The 15267-nt window shown below is 37.2% G+C and overlaps 1 long non-coding RNA gene across 1 annotated transcript; it reads right to left on the bottom strand.

The window, feature by feature from the left end:
* Positions 1-1845: 1845 nt before the first annotated feature.
* LOC131007037 (uncharacterized) lies at positions 1846-4843 on the bottom strand. The gene is made up of 3 exons (XR_009095866.1): positions 4501-4843; positions 2662-2721; positions 1846-2057 (listed from the first exon to the last, which is right to left on the bottom strand). It is a non-coding gene; the product is annotated as an uncharacterized LOC131007037 (long non-coding RNA).
* Between the last annotated feature and the right edge of the window lie 10424 nt (positions 4844-15267).

Genomic DNA, 15267 nt, shown 5'->3' on the forward strand with positions numbered 1-15267 from the left:
TAGCCAATTTTGACTAGAGATTAATGCTTCTAATAGCTTTGGTTTGAGACGACTGCGATGTTCACTTAGAACCCTCCCACTAGTGCTAAAAGCTTATTCGGAAGTCACTGTGGTTATTGGGACAACAAAGATATCACGAGCTATGAGGCGAAGTGTAGGATAATGTGTTCCAGTCACCTTCCACCAAGCAATTATATCAAAATTTTCGTCAACACAAGAAAGATTGTCTGCTTCCAAATAACGATCCAACTTATTATTTGATCTTACAGCACTAGTACTCTTCTTTCTTCTAGTAAGTGTTTTGAAAATTGTCAACACTTCAAAAGAGCTACTTGAACATCCACCAACACCAAATGAAGAGGTCACACTCACATCACCTTCTTCATTTTGAGAATAATATTGATCCATCAATCTAACTAGAATCTTTTGACTCTCATCAACATGCAACTCAGCATTATCTTCACCAAATAAACAAATATAACAAGCTTCCAAAAGATCTAGCTTGCCTCGGGGATAAAGAATAACAGCAATAGCCATCAAACCATGAATCCCATGCCAATATTTATCAAATTTAGTAATCATGGCAGCAGGCATCTCCTTAATTATGTTGAGCTCACTTTGACACCATGCATTCATTTTTTATTTCATCTCACATATTTTTGGAAAAAAGTTATTGGTTGTCACATACTTAGTCCCATAAAATAGTTTAGTGAGCTCATTAAACACACTTAGGAGGTGATTGGTATGATGGAATGGAATGGAAGTATGAACTGAATGAGGGTGGGAAATGAATGACAAACCTTAGTGATTCCTATACTTGGTATGAACAAGGAATACCAAAGGAATGTAATTGTGATTCTTTGTTTAATTCAATTCCTACAATTGGTAGCTAGAAATGAAGTTTTGAAACGAAATGAAATTATTTTATTTTATTAATATCAATCTATGTATATGATTGTGTAATGTGTTACATCACTTTTAATTTTTAATCCATATATTAGACTATTGCTTATATAAAGTTGATAATATTTTATATTTTTCAAAAATATCTTTTTATTCAAAAAAATATTTTTTATATTTTGAGTAATAATAATAATAATAATAATAATAATGATGATGATGATGATGATAATGATGATGATGATGATGATGATGATGATGATGATGATGATGATGATGCATGTTTCATACAAATATACATGTCAAAACATAAATTTAGAAGGATTAAGAATGGAATGGAATGGCTAATACCATGGTGGGTGGGAGGAATGTTGATTCCCATATATGTAGGAATGGTGATTCCAAATGGAATGATGATTCCTACCAAAAAAATATACCAAGCAAATGAATGGAATGGAGGTAGGAATCACCATTCCATTCCCACCTCCATTCCACCATACCAATCACCTCCTTAGCCTTTCACAAACATAAGAAGCAAAATTCCAATCTTCAATACTTGGGCAACAAACAAAGTTCTCATCAAGTTGTTTCAAACGATCAAAAACCTTCTTATATGGCAAAGCAACACTAAGCATGTTATAGGTTGAATTTTATCTAGTTTTGCAATCAAGACATAGTGTCTTAGTCAATTCAACCTTTTGTTGTTGTGCTGCTTTCTCAAATCTCTCATACCTCTTTGGTGTAGCAGTCCAATAAGCACAACTATCACGAATATTTTCAATAGACTCTGCTATGACCTCTAATCCATCTGTCATGACCGGCCCTAATTAAGGATAATTAAGCCGGGGAAACCGTGACTAATGGAGGGAGATTAGAAGCAGGGTAGAAAGGGGAATAATCAAACAAGGAAGGATCGCATTTCATCATTGTTAACAAAAGGGATATTTATAATATAACGGAGGTTTAGTCGTATAGACTCAAATAACTAGTAAGTTCGGATAACTCCGACTTAGCCAAAATAACATAAAACTTCTGAATACGCAGCGGAATAAGGTTCTGATTACATGTATGAAGACATGTATCCCTAGAGTTCATTAATACATAATAAGACAAAAGAGTCCCGCTCGTCACTTCATCACCATCGGCAGCTACTCAACCTGCACATTTAGAAATATATGCAGGGCTGAGTACAAAAGTACTCAGTGGGCACGTATGCCTAAGTATAAAAAATACATGCTTCAAAAGTGTAAATTGTCATGCCATCATAAACAGTACAGCAAGGGAGTTTTTCGCTAAAAAGGCCCAAGCTTACTAAGTTCATTTGTGATTCTTAAAGTTCGTCTGCAGACTAAGTTCTCTTGTAATCTATCATATCTGGAACTTTGTGCCGGAGAGGTGGCCACCTCTCACGGTCACTTGACCGGCCAACCCGCTAGATGACTCACGGTCACTGGTGTACACTAGCCCTGGCAGGATAGCTATCAACTGCTCAGGACCCGAATTCGATTACATCATTGGCAAAGCCAAAGCAGATAGATATCATACTAAAATTTAAACATTTTATGGCAAGACAATACTTGAAATAACTTTAACTCAAAGATTTTGTCATGAAATAACTTGCTTGAACGTAACATTTAAACTCATTTGATATATATATATGAAACTGAAATTAACAGTTAAATCATCTCATGCATTCATTCGTATAAGAGGCCTACGACACGCAGGGGATCTCTATATACGTATAGTAAAAGTAATGCCCACCTGATAGAAACTTTCTGTGGTACAGTAGCTCCTTGTCTGATTATTAATCTCGTGCTTGACCTTTATTACGAGAATATAAATAAGATACTGCTCGAGCAAAATCCTCAAATAATGAGAATACGAAATTAACGATGCATGGTCCTCTTATGAATTATTATTCAGAAATAATAATCGGGAAATTCTATTATTAATCCAGGCTATCGGATTTAAACAAAAATTAAGTCTCATCTCATGAAGCCGGATAATTAACTAAAATTAATCCGTTTTCTACAAGGTGTTCTAATATGCCCATTAAATAAATCCTGCTCTTTGTAGTCGATAGAAAAGAAATAAATACTTAGGCTTATTCGCTTTATAACCTCATAATTAATCGGCTTAATAATGAGGAAAAGTAATATTATAAGTTCGAATAATTAAAAGGCCCAACATAAGATAGCCTAATAATTAATTAAGTAGAAGTGGCTTGAATAATTAACATGAGAGGCCCAATTGAAATAATTCATCGGCTCAAGTAATTAAATAAATCTTGGCCCAATAAATAAATAATTTGATTAGCTGGGCTCAATTAAATAAATCAAACGAGGCCCAACGAAGATAATATAACAGCCCAATTAAAATAAAATAGGTGGGCTTTAATTTAAATAAATTCGGCCCAAAGAAATAATGTAATAGATGCCCATCTGAGTAAAATAAATAAGGCCCAACTTTCGGCCCAAATACTAAAATAAATAAAGCCCCAGAATTTGGCCCAACTTAATAAAATAGGAGCCCATCATCAATTAAATTTTAGCCCACAAGTTGGCCCAAAGTTTCAGCCCAAATCCTTCCTTCTTCCTTCACGGTTCACGCTTTTTCTCTCCCATTTCTCTCAAAATCGATCTCTCTCTCTATACTCTCAAAATCGGCTACTTCCCTCTCTTCTCTCTCTCGTTCTCAGCCAAGGAGTCCGCCGCCGCGGCTCCGGAGCCCGGCGACCGTCGACCGCCGTTCATCCCTCCCGTTCTTCTCCTCTCTCCATCTATTCTCCCTTTCGATTCATGGAAGGAGGCAAAATATAGAAGGAGCCCTGATTTCCTCCCCAAATCAGAAATTGCCGCTGCCGCCGCTACACCTGAAGCTCCGGCGTCTTCGTGTCGTCGGCACGAACTTCTGCTGCTGTCTCTCAGATTTAGGAGAGGCCACTCAAAGATTGAGTCCTAATTCCCCAAATCTGGAATGGTTACAGTCTAGTTTCTCCGGTCATCAATCGTCGAAGTTTCGCCGTTGCTGTCGCTGTTTCTGAAGTCCGACGAGGCCATCGTCGTCCCCTTCTCTCCCAGGAAGCGAAGCCGAAGCCGAAGCCGCCACCTATTTTCTCCTTTGTGAACGTTGTCGCTGCGACTGTTGCTCTGGAAGCAGCGAAGGTCGCCGCGTCGTCGCGTTGCCGACCCTGGGATCAGAGTTGTGGTCGTCGTCGGGGTTCTTCTCTGACCGCGTCCGGCGAGCAGCAGAGCTGTGCTTCCGTCGACGCTCTTCGGTTCGGCGGAACAGGGCAGCCTCCCCTCCGTCCGATTTCAAGTCTCTCACTCACACAGGTTTAAGGTGTTCTAAACGAAAATCCATCAGTTTGGTTTCTAGTGTTATTCCAGTTGGTGCAGCCCATAAATCATCTTGTTTCCTATTTGATTATGCAAGAGATTAAACTAAACATGTAGTTGTTTCTATATCATAGGAATTCTTACTGACTTCGTGATTGCTAAGCCCCTTATGCATATACTCATTATATACTTAGTATTCATTAACTGATCATGCTTGTTGGATGAAATGCTAATGGATTGAATAGGGAAGCTTAGTATATACCTGTGGATCCTTGTGTTTGGGTGGCTGCTGTGTGATTGAATCAGTTGATAGATACACTCTAAAGTTTGGCAGAAGAGCAATGAATGGAGTTCCTCCTTCACGTGGGTTATTAGTGCAGAATGGAGGGGAAATGAGAAGTGAAATGGAAGAGAGTTGTTGCTGATATGTTTATTTGAAGGAGTGCATTAATGGCTATACTTGAGTAGTCTACTAAAATGGCTGATTTTGTTCCCACACGCATGCCTTTCCTTTTCTTTTCTTGATATAGTAGGTAGGAAGTTTGGTTTGTTTTCTTGATGTAGTAGGTAGGAAATAAGGATGTAGGGAATAATAAGTTGTAAAGTTGTGATGTGATGAATGAAATAAATCATTCTCTGTTGGTAAATCTATATCTGTTATTAATCTCGGGTCTTGCTAAAAATACAAAATACTCTAAAAATTCTCATATTTTGATTGCTGACTTCTCATCCATTAACATCGTGACTTGTAGAATAAATCTAAATTAAATCTGTAGATTTAATTCACTTCACAAGCTGAAATAAATCCACGACTCGAGTGATAAAGGTAAATACATAGAAATGATATTTCTATTGCAAGTAAAAAAATAACTTGACTTTACTAAGTCAGTTATAAATCTAAAATTATAAATTATTGACTGGCTCAATAATTCGATTGCGATCATAACATGCAATTGCATTAAATTCAAATATCTAGGCTAACTTAACAGGAAATTAATCACTGGATTAAAAATAACTGAGGATGCAATAATTTAAATATCGCATTTACTAATCTTAATCATAAAATAAAATAGCGGGCTACTACATACTACCCCCCTTAACAAAAATTTCGTCCCGAAATTTGCATATTATCGCACCAGTTCTGATATCTTTCTAGCATCTTACCTTCAAGCTTTCATGTAATTTCTTCTTATCCATGGTGTCTCCATGGATTTTCACTAAAGTGATGAACTCGTTTCTAAGCGGTTGCTCTTAACGATCCAAGATGTCTTTTGGCTTTTCTTCATAGCTCAAATTTAGGCTAAGGATCATTTCGTTTTGGGTGGATCACGTCATTTGGATCCAAAACATACTTCTTGAGTTGGGATATGTGGAAAACATTGGACATTCTCATAACTTGGGGGTAACACCAATCTATAGGCTATTGGGCCTATTTTCTAAAATCTCATATGGTGTCACAGCCCGCCCTAACTAGGGATAGTTAGGCCGAGTGATCCACGACTAGGGATGGGGTTAAAGAAGAAGGGGAAGAAAAGGGGCGTCATTTATAGCCGTAAAACTTACTCATCTTAATAAAACTCGTCATTTTTAAATTGAAAACAGTCTATGAAAGACAGCATAAAACTTAATTAATATCATTAATCAAGTTATACATCATATGAAACCATTCTCTTAAGACTCAAAGTATGACCTAACATGCTATAACATCAACAACATCTTGCAGCGGAAAGTAGCTAGACATATGTATGAAGACATATTCTAGACAGGTTAACTATTTATTAACAACCCTGGAGACTCCGCTCATTGCAGCACCATCATCACATCAGCTCAACCTGCACATTTAGAAAACATATGCAGGGCTGAGTACAAAAGCACTCAGTGGGCACGTATGCCTAGGTATAAAAATACATGCTTCAAAACTATAAATTGTCATGCCATCATAATCAGTACAGCAAGGGAGTTTTTCGCTAAAAAGGCCCAAGCTTACTAAGTTCATTTGTGATTCTTAAAGTTCGTCTGATCAGACTAAGTTCTTTTGTAATCTATCATATCTGAAACTGTGTGCCGGAGAGGTGGCCACCTCTCACGGTCACTTGACCGGCCAACCCGCTAGATGACTCACGGTCACTGGTGTACGCTAGCCCTGGCAGGATAGCTATCAACTGCTCAGGACCCGAATTCGATTGCATCATTGGCAAAGCCAAAGCAGATAGATATCATACTAAAATTTGAACATTTTATGGCAAGACAATACTTGAAATAACTTTAACTCAAATATTTTGTAACGAAATAACTTGCTCAAATGTAACATTAAACTCATTTGATAGATATATATAAAACTGAAATTAACAGTTAAATCATCTCATGCATTCATTCGTATAAGAGGCCTACGACACGCAGGGGATCTCTATATACGTATAGTAAAAGTAATGCCCACCTCGTTGTGTCTCTGTATCAATGAGTAACGTCACTCTCTCCCTCAAGTCGTTACTTCCCAAAAGGACCTTCATTGTTATGAAGAATTGATGAGAAGTTATAAAAGAAACCTCGATTAATAATCTAATCTCTTTTATGAAACATTAGTATCTCTAATGTTCATCTCTCTTGATTGTTAATCAATATAACAATTATTATCTCTCGTCATTACTCATTAATTATAACATCCTTATGTTATAATTAGCAGCTCTTCAATTAAAAGAAATATTTAACACATCGAAAAGTCCACTTTCTTAGCAGATCTATTCGCTCTCATCTCGTCTAATTAACCAATTAGAAGTTAAACTATCCATTAGGCATGTATTTGAGTCACGGGTCAACAAGAATTGACTATGCTCAAATCCTAATTTCACTAAAAATTTCGGCATGACCTATTCATATATAATGTCAACCACGAGATTTCAACGCGTGAATCTCACTACGTGAACTCGTCTCTCGACTCAAAACTTAACATCTTGACATCTTTTCAACGCAAACCAAACAATTCAAAATCATCAAAACTCTTTATCAGTAAACTATCATTTATACTCGACACCAATTGTTCGAGTGTCAGATACCAACATTTATGTGCGTTAATCATAACTCTCACAACTCACACCATTTAGTCATATCGTATCATCCATCAAAACAAATATAATCAAGTTGTTTTCTAGAAAGTTTTGCTGTTTTTGTGTCATCTTTAAAAATTCATAACAACCAACTCAATCATCATAAACTATCATACCAATTGATCTCAAAAACTTCATGAAGTGTAGTTCACTCTAAAAATGGTAGTTAACCAAAAAGGTTAAAGGTTTTTGGAGATATTGCTCTTTTAGTGCAGGCTGTCAAAGATTGACAGTTTCTGCCAATTTTGTTTAGGCCATTAGAAACCAAGGCAAACCTTAATAAAATTCCATCAAATTTAATCATCCAAAACTAAAGGTATCCTTGAAGATTTGGTTAAATTTTCACAAGAGAAAACGTTCATATGATCTGCCAAATAAACAATGAAACTCATACACTTTTACTGTTGGACAAATATGACAGCAGAACAGTGCATTTTTGAAATAATAAACTGCTCTGTTTCAGAGGTCATAAAAATCGAAATCTTATGTTTTTAGAAAATTATTGAAGTCTAGTTTCGTTTAAAAAAAACGGTGATGCAAAATCCTTCATGGATTAATAGATATAAACGTTTTTGTGAAGTCTACCAATAGTTGACAGATTCTGTCAAGGATTTTTCAAAATATCTTTAAAATAGCAAACATCATCCAAAAGACATGAAATTTTGCAGAAACGAAATACACATATCATAGATAAACATACTAAAATTTCAGAGCCATCAAGCAATGAAAACTCATCGAAACATAAGCTTGAAACTGCTGTAAAATTTTGACAGAATTCCAGTTTTAATCTCGTTCAACAATTATCATCCATAAATTGTAAATCAATTAGCATGCTCATGTGATATCGTAGAACACATATACGCAATAATATTCATTATGCAACGTCTCAAACTTCACGAATTTAAATAATCATACTCTAAAAATTTATACAATTTTCGTGCTTGGAAAAATACGAATTTAATATATATCGATTCTAGCATACCCCTAAGCACAAATATCAAGTCAAAACGATCAAACAAAAATCGAAAGACAAGCTAATATGTGAAAAACGGGGCTGCCCTCATGGGTTTCATAGCTACGGTTCGTTCCGTTCTTACTCCCTTCATTAAACATGCTCAACATCTACCCAAGAACAACATACTAAAATTTCACGACGATCCGACGTCGTTTCAAAATAAAGTCGAGAATCGACGTTTTTCGACGTCGACGAAAATCGAAAAGAAAACCATCAAAACGTAGGTAGAGATCTTACCTACTTAGATACGTGATCGAAAAGATGATCGGCGCTCGTCTCGGTGCTCAAATCGGAAGTCAAAAGCTCTAAGCTAATGTTTTCGTATATTTTCATATATCGATTCGTAAGACCAAGCTCCCTTATTTATAAGCGAAGAAGACAATTCTAAATTGTCTTGTCTTCCTTAGTCAACAATTACGACTAAGGAATTCACACTTGAGTCAACAATTACGACTAAGGAATTCACACTTGAACTGTCTTACTTAGTATTAGAATATATCAAATATATCCTAATCTAGTCCATAATATCTTTCAGTTTTGGTGGGGTAGCCTTAGATATTTAAGATATTAACCCGTTAGTCGTTAAATATCCCGTTTCGTCTCGTTTTTAACGACTAATTACCCACATTCCTCGTTACTCACCCTCTTAACTCCTACTCACTTTCATTACACTCGTAATTCTATATAAATATAGAAAACGCAAGCTCGTTCTCGAAATTCTGATAAACGAGCTCGGTTCGTTTATCGAGAAATCCCGATTTACTATTCACTCGTCGTCCAAAAATAAAAACTTTCATTATTGGACTCGTATCGAAAAATTAAGAATATTTCTCGACGACATGCACGTAAGATTTTGAAAGTCGACAAAAAGACGAAATAGCAGTATTTTACTATTCATCGTTAAAAAGTCAAAAATTTCAAAAACGTCTTAACGGACTCAGATCTCACTTCCGAGTTCACCGTTCTCATTCAAATAATTATCTCGAATTATTCAAATACTCAAACTCAATTACGGATATAAAATCACACATCATCCTCACATCATCAAAAGAACATCTCAACATCTTTAAAATATAACAACAAAACTTCATATAACTCCTCATCTCTATACAAAGTAATCAAACAAGGGATCTTATACCCTACTTACTCAAACTTAAGCAATTAAACACGTCATCAAAAGCCCGGGTATTACATACCTTCCCCCTTAAAATAAATTTCGTCCCGAAATTTGTACCTCTTGTAAATGTATCGGGTACTTCTCTCACATCTTATCCTCAAGCTCTCTTTCCACTTCTTTCTTAACTATCATATCTCCATTGGACCTTATCCAATGCAATCGACTTATTACTCAATTGCCGAATTTTATGATCTAACATCATCTGAGGTCTCTCTTCATAACTCAATTGCCGAAAATATATATCCTCTCAATTGTGATACGTGAAACACGTTATGCACATTTCCAAAGCTAGGTGGCAAAGCCAACCTATACGCTATTGGACCTATCTTTTGCAATATCTCGTAAGGACTTATAACTCTGGGTCTAAGCTGTCCTTTAACTCCAAATCTATTCATCCCCTTTGAGGGTGAAACCTTCAAGAAAACTTTGTCTCTTATCTCGAAACTTTGTCTCACATCTTATAGGTAAACTCAATTAGTGGCAACACATTCTCCCGATTTAGTCCTCTATCAAGGATAGTAGTTCCTATAATATCTTCTATCGCCTGCTATGCTAAAATTCATCCTTGTACCCAACTCTTTCTGTAACTCATCCAAAAACGTGATGTAAATTTTTTTTTTCTTTCTGAGGTGATCTACACCGGTACTCAATGCAATCTTATAATCTCACGAACGTACAATTGTGATAACTTATCTGGTCCATACGCGATTAGGATCGGTATGAAATGTGCAGATTTTGTTAGTCGATCTACAATCACCCAAATTGCTGTATTTCCTCTTTGACTTTTGGGTAAAGCTGTCACAAAATCCATCGCTATGTGATCCCATTTCCACTCGGGAATCTCCAACGGTTTTAACTTCCCATAGGGTCGTTGGTGTAATGCTTTCACTTGCTGACAAGCTAAGCATCGCTCTACAAACGAAGCTATGTCTCATTTCATTCCGTCCCACAAAATCTATTTTTCACAACCTGATACATCTTTGTGCCTCCTGGGTGGGCGGTGTAAGGCGTGTCATGAGTCCCACTCATGATCGTATTCTTAAGTTCATCATCGCGGGGAATGCATATTCTCCCCTCAAATAAAATAGCATTGTCTGATGCTTTTTGGTAACTCTTGAGATCTCATGCTCTTATCCTTTCTCGTAACTTGTTCATTGTCTCATCTTTCCTTGTGCTTCAATCACCATTTTCCTCAAACTAGGCATCGTCGCAACAATACTCGCTATCGTCCCTGGTGGTTTTATCATCTCTATCCTCATCTTGTCAAAGTCCTTTATAAGCTCATTCTCTCTCGTGAGAAGACATCCAAACTTTGACGAGACCTTCCGGCTCAATGTATCGGCTACTACATTGGCCTTGCCAGGGTGATAATTAATGTTGCAGTCAACATCATTTACTAATTCGAGCCATCTCCTTTGCCTCATGTTAATATCCTTCTGCTCGAAAAAGTATTTCAAAGTTTTGTGGTCCGTGAAAATCTCACATCTAACTCCGTAGAGATGATGTCTCAAAATTTTCAGGGCATGCACAACGACTGCAAGCTCTAAATCATGCATTGGATAATTTATCTCGTGGGATCTAAGTTGTCGTGATGCATAGACTATAACTCTTCCTTCTTGCATCAAAACACATCCTAGCCCATTCTTTGACGCATCTGTGTAGATGGTATACTCTTTATCCATTTCCGGGACTAGCAGCACTGGTGTTGTAGTCAATTTCCTTTAAGCTCTTAAAAACTCTCTTTACACTCCTCTTTCCAATTGTACTTAGCTTCTTTTCTCGGTCTTGCTATCATAGAAAATCCTTCAATAAACCTCTGATAGTATCCTGCTAAGCCTAAAAAGTTGCGAATCTCGTTAGGCGTAGTTGGTGATCTCCACTCATGTACAACTTGTACCTTGACGGGGTCAACTTTAATTCTTTCGGATGATACAATATGTCCTAGAAAAGTTACTTCGTTCAACCAAAACTCGCACTTGGTGAATTTGGCAAAAAGCTTCTCAACTCTTAGCGTTTCCAACATCGTTCTCAAATGTTTTGGCGCTCCTGCTCATTCTTCGAATAGATGAGAATATCATCTATGAAAACTAGGATAAATTTATCCAGTTATTGATGGAACACTCGATTCATGTGATCCATGAAAAACTACTGGTGCCTTCGTCAAACCGAATGGCATAACTATGAACTCATAGTGCTCATACCTCATTTGAAAAGCTGTCTTAGGTATATCATTCTGTCAAAATTTGAACTGGTGGTAATATGATCTCAAGTCAACTTTCAAGAAAAACTCGCTCCTCGTAATTGATCAAACAAGTCATCTATCCTCGGCAAAGGATATTTGTTCTTCAGTGTCAATTTATTCAGATCTCGATAATCTATGCACATTCTCAACGTGCCATCCTTCTTTTTGACAAAAATGACTGGTGCTTCCCACGGGGATACACTATGTCTAATAAAACCTAACTCGAGTAATTCTTGTAGCTGAATCTTCAGCTCTTGTAGCTCCTTAGGCGCCATTCTATAGGGTGCCTTCGACACTAGTGCTGATCCAGGTTCTAGGTCGATAGTGAACTCCAACTGTCTTGTTGGTGGCAATCCTGGTAAGACCTCGGAAAATACATCTCTATATTCCCTTATCACTGCTACATCCTCAAAGTTTATTTTTTTTTTTTACTTGATTATCCTTCATCATTCAAGTAAACTAGGTAAGCTTGTGCTCCTTTCTTCTTTACCAATTTCGACGCCTGAAGTGCCGAAACGATTGGAACTCTCTTCTTTCTATCAATGCCGTGAAAACATGTCTGTTCCTTCCCAGGTGGTTGAAAAGTTATCTGTCTCTTCTTACAATCAATCGGGGCAAAGTTCTCTGCTAACCAGTCCATCCTTAGAATAATGTCTACGTTCCACATAGGCATTAAGTGCAAGGTTCTTGTTTTCATCTTTAGTGATCCTAACTCAACTCTAATTTAGAAATCATGTGAGAAACTGTAGTAGCTCTTCCTACAGGAGTGATTACTCTCAACTCGGGACTAGCTTGTTTTGGTTCGAGTTTGAAGGTAACATGCTTCAAACAATTAACGAATGCGAGGCTCCTGTAATAAACAGGATTCTAACTAGTGCATCTAATAACTTGCCCATACTACCTTAAAGTCCTGCCTTAAACCGGCACATAAAACTCAGACATCTCTTCATCAGTATCCATCTTCTGATGAGCAAATCGTGATAGCTCACAGAATTCTCGGTTATACTCTACAACCGATTTCTTTCCTTGCATCAAACTTCGATAATCAGCCTCTCGCTGCTTACTGTACTCCTCGGTACATACTTCTCAAGAGTAGTCTTCAATTGTTCTCAAGTATAGTCTACCAGTTGCTCAGGTGTTAAAGTCCTCTGACGTGCCTCTCACTAGTCTTATACATTAAAAGAATCTACTAGGATAACTCAAAAGTTGTAAGGGTTCAATCCTAGAACGACATCAAAACAAATTGTTCAAGAGACTCAAATGAATGACCAGAGGGTAGAATGAAGTAACTACCAGGTCGAACAAAAATGACCTAGAGTAAGAACCCATCTGGCTTTTCAACCGAAAGTTGAAACACGTGGGTTTATAAACCCAAAACACGTCTACTGAGATTTGGATCATGCGGACTGGCCAGGTCCAACATAATCACTCCCCAGTCACACGGGATATACTATCCCGAACTTGGAAATTCTGTGTCTTCTAAACCCTCAACATACTATACATAACAAAACTTAAGTTCACACCAGCAAGCTAAAAGCTTAAACTCAGGGTCCTATGTTCTAGACTCTTGTTTCGAAAGTTCAATATTTTTCGACTCTCCTCTCATGTTGCGGTGGTGGTGGCGGAGTATTATCCCGCCTATCCTTCACATCACACTCTTGATGACATCTTTGAGGCATTTTTGAAATCACAAAAGGAAAACTCAACTCGACCAACGCTCTAAGCATCCTCAAAACTCAAGTTCAATTTACTAACTCAACTTTAAGGAAACCCTCACGGTCACCTTAACATTCATCTGTAAGGCAATAAGCACTCACGAAATGCTAACAAAAAGACCACTCTGGTCAACCTAATATATCCATCAGTAGAATGCCTCGTTTTAGAGGGCTTACATAAAGGGGTTATTTAAACCCTACGAAAACCATAGTATCTATCGTAATGTCCCTTCTAAACCGACACCATTAATAGTACTATGTCTCGGTCTGGACCTCCTACGGTAACTGCTACCAGTCAACTCATCTAGTTGCTACTTTAGCACACTAGGAACATCCATCTATTTAACATCAGTAGGGTACTATATTCGCATGCTTATCTATCATCATGTCAAAATCTCAAGTACCAATATCTCCTAAGTAAGTTATATACATCGCAATGTAATTGCAACTAATCAAAAACGAGGGTGTACCGCGCATACTCTCAAGATCATCCTTAGCTCTAGCCTACATCGACTTCTCTTCTCATCCTCATCAACTCTAGCCATCCTCGGCTACTTCTCATCCTCATTATCGTTTATCATTTTATCATCTTTGGTAACTGATACTCAAGGATCGACTCGATATCTACTACACTCTTCTAGAGTCTCTGGTAGAAAACAAGCATCCGGTCATTAGATCCGCATAGAAAATCTGGGTATCTGTAACAAATCTCATCTTCTGTGGGTCCAATGCTCAAGACAACATGTCCCATCATATTGAGTGGCTTTCTTCCTTGCTCAATCCTACCACTCGATTGGTAGCACGGGGACTAGGTGCACGATGCCATCCAGTCTAGTAACAACCATAAGGCTTTCATCCTTTTATAGTCTATGAACATGTGTTTGAAAATCTGCTAGGGTATCTCTGTACCACATACTGTACGCCTCGTCCTCGTATCCGATCTTTCCTGAGTTCGATCTCACAACAGTCCACTTTCGTGCAGTGCCAACAGTCCTGGCCAACCTATAAGGAGAACTTAAAGGTGACTCTAGGAACTAACTCTACTTGGCTCCAGCAACAGAAATAAACAAAACATAACTTAGCAAAACTCCTATTAAGTAGTACTGTTATCTTAAAACTCAAGCTCAAAACATCTAAATTCTCATCTCGTCCCGTCTTTACTTAGTAGGGAATCTCTCTAAACAATGATATTAGATCCCTTAATCTAAATCATCGTGACTCAGTAAGACAACTCAACAATTCTCTCTCAAAGCCATCTCCAAAGACTATGGCTCATGATACCTCCTCAAGTACCATTAAGGTTGCGTGAGCAAAACTCGCGTCACAAAATAACTCAACATATCGTACAATATCTCATTGCAGCATGCTAATAACTCATCATTAATCATGCTATTATACTCAAGCTCATAACTCAAACTCATAACTCAAACCAACAAGTACTTAAAGCAATTGCTAATTCTCTCAAGCTTTAGCTCTAAGTTCTCATTTCATCCTTCTACTTAGTAAAAAAAATCTCTCTTAACAATGACATTAGATTCCTTCATCTAAATCATCGTGACTTATCACAACTGCTCAAACAATTCTCATCACAAAACATCTCAAATACATCACATCATAACTCATAATCATGCATCTTCAATCATATAACATCATATGATATAAACGCTCTCATGATTCATCATGTAACGTCAACATATGCTCTTACAACATAATAACTCATTATTAATCATGTTGTCATCCTCAAACTCAAACTATGCACCTTCAAAGTGTAACATC

The sequence above is a fragment of the Salvia miltiorrhiza genome, chromosome 1 (genome assembly GCF_028751815.1).
Source record: "Salvia miltiorrhiza cultivar Shanhuang (shh) chromosome 1, IMPLAD_Smil_shh, whole genome shotgun sequence".
NCBI lineage: Eukaryota > Viridiplantae > Streptophyta > Magnoliopsida > Lamiales > Lamiaceae > Salvia > Salvia miltiorrhiza.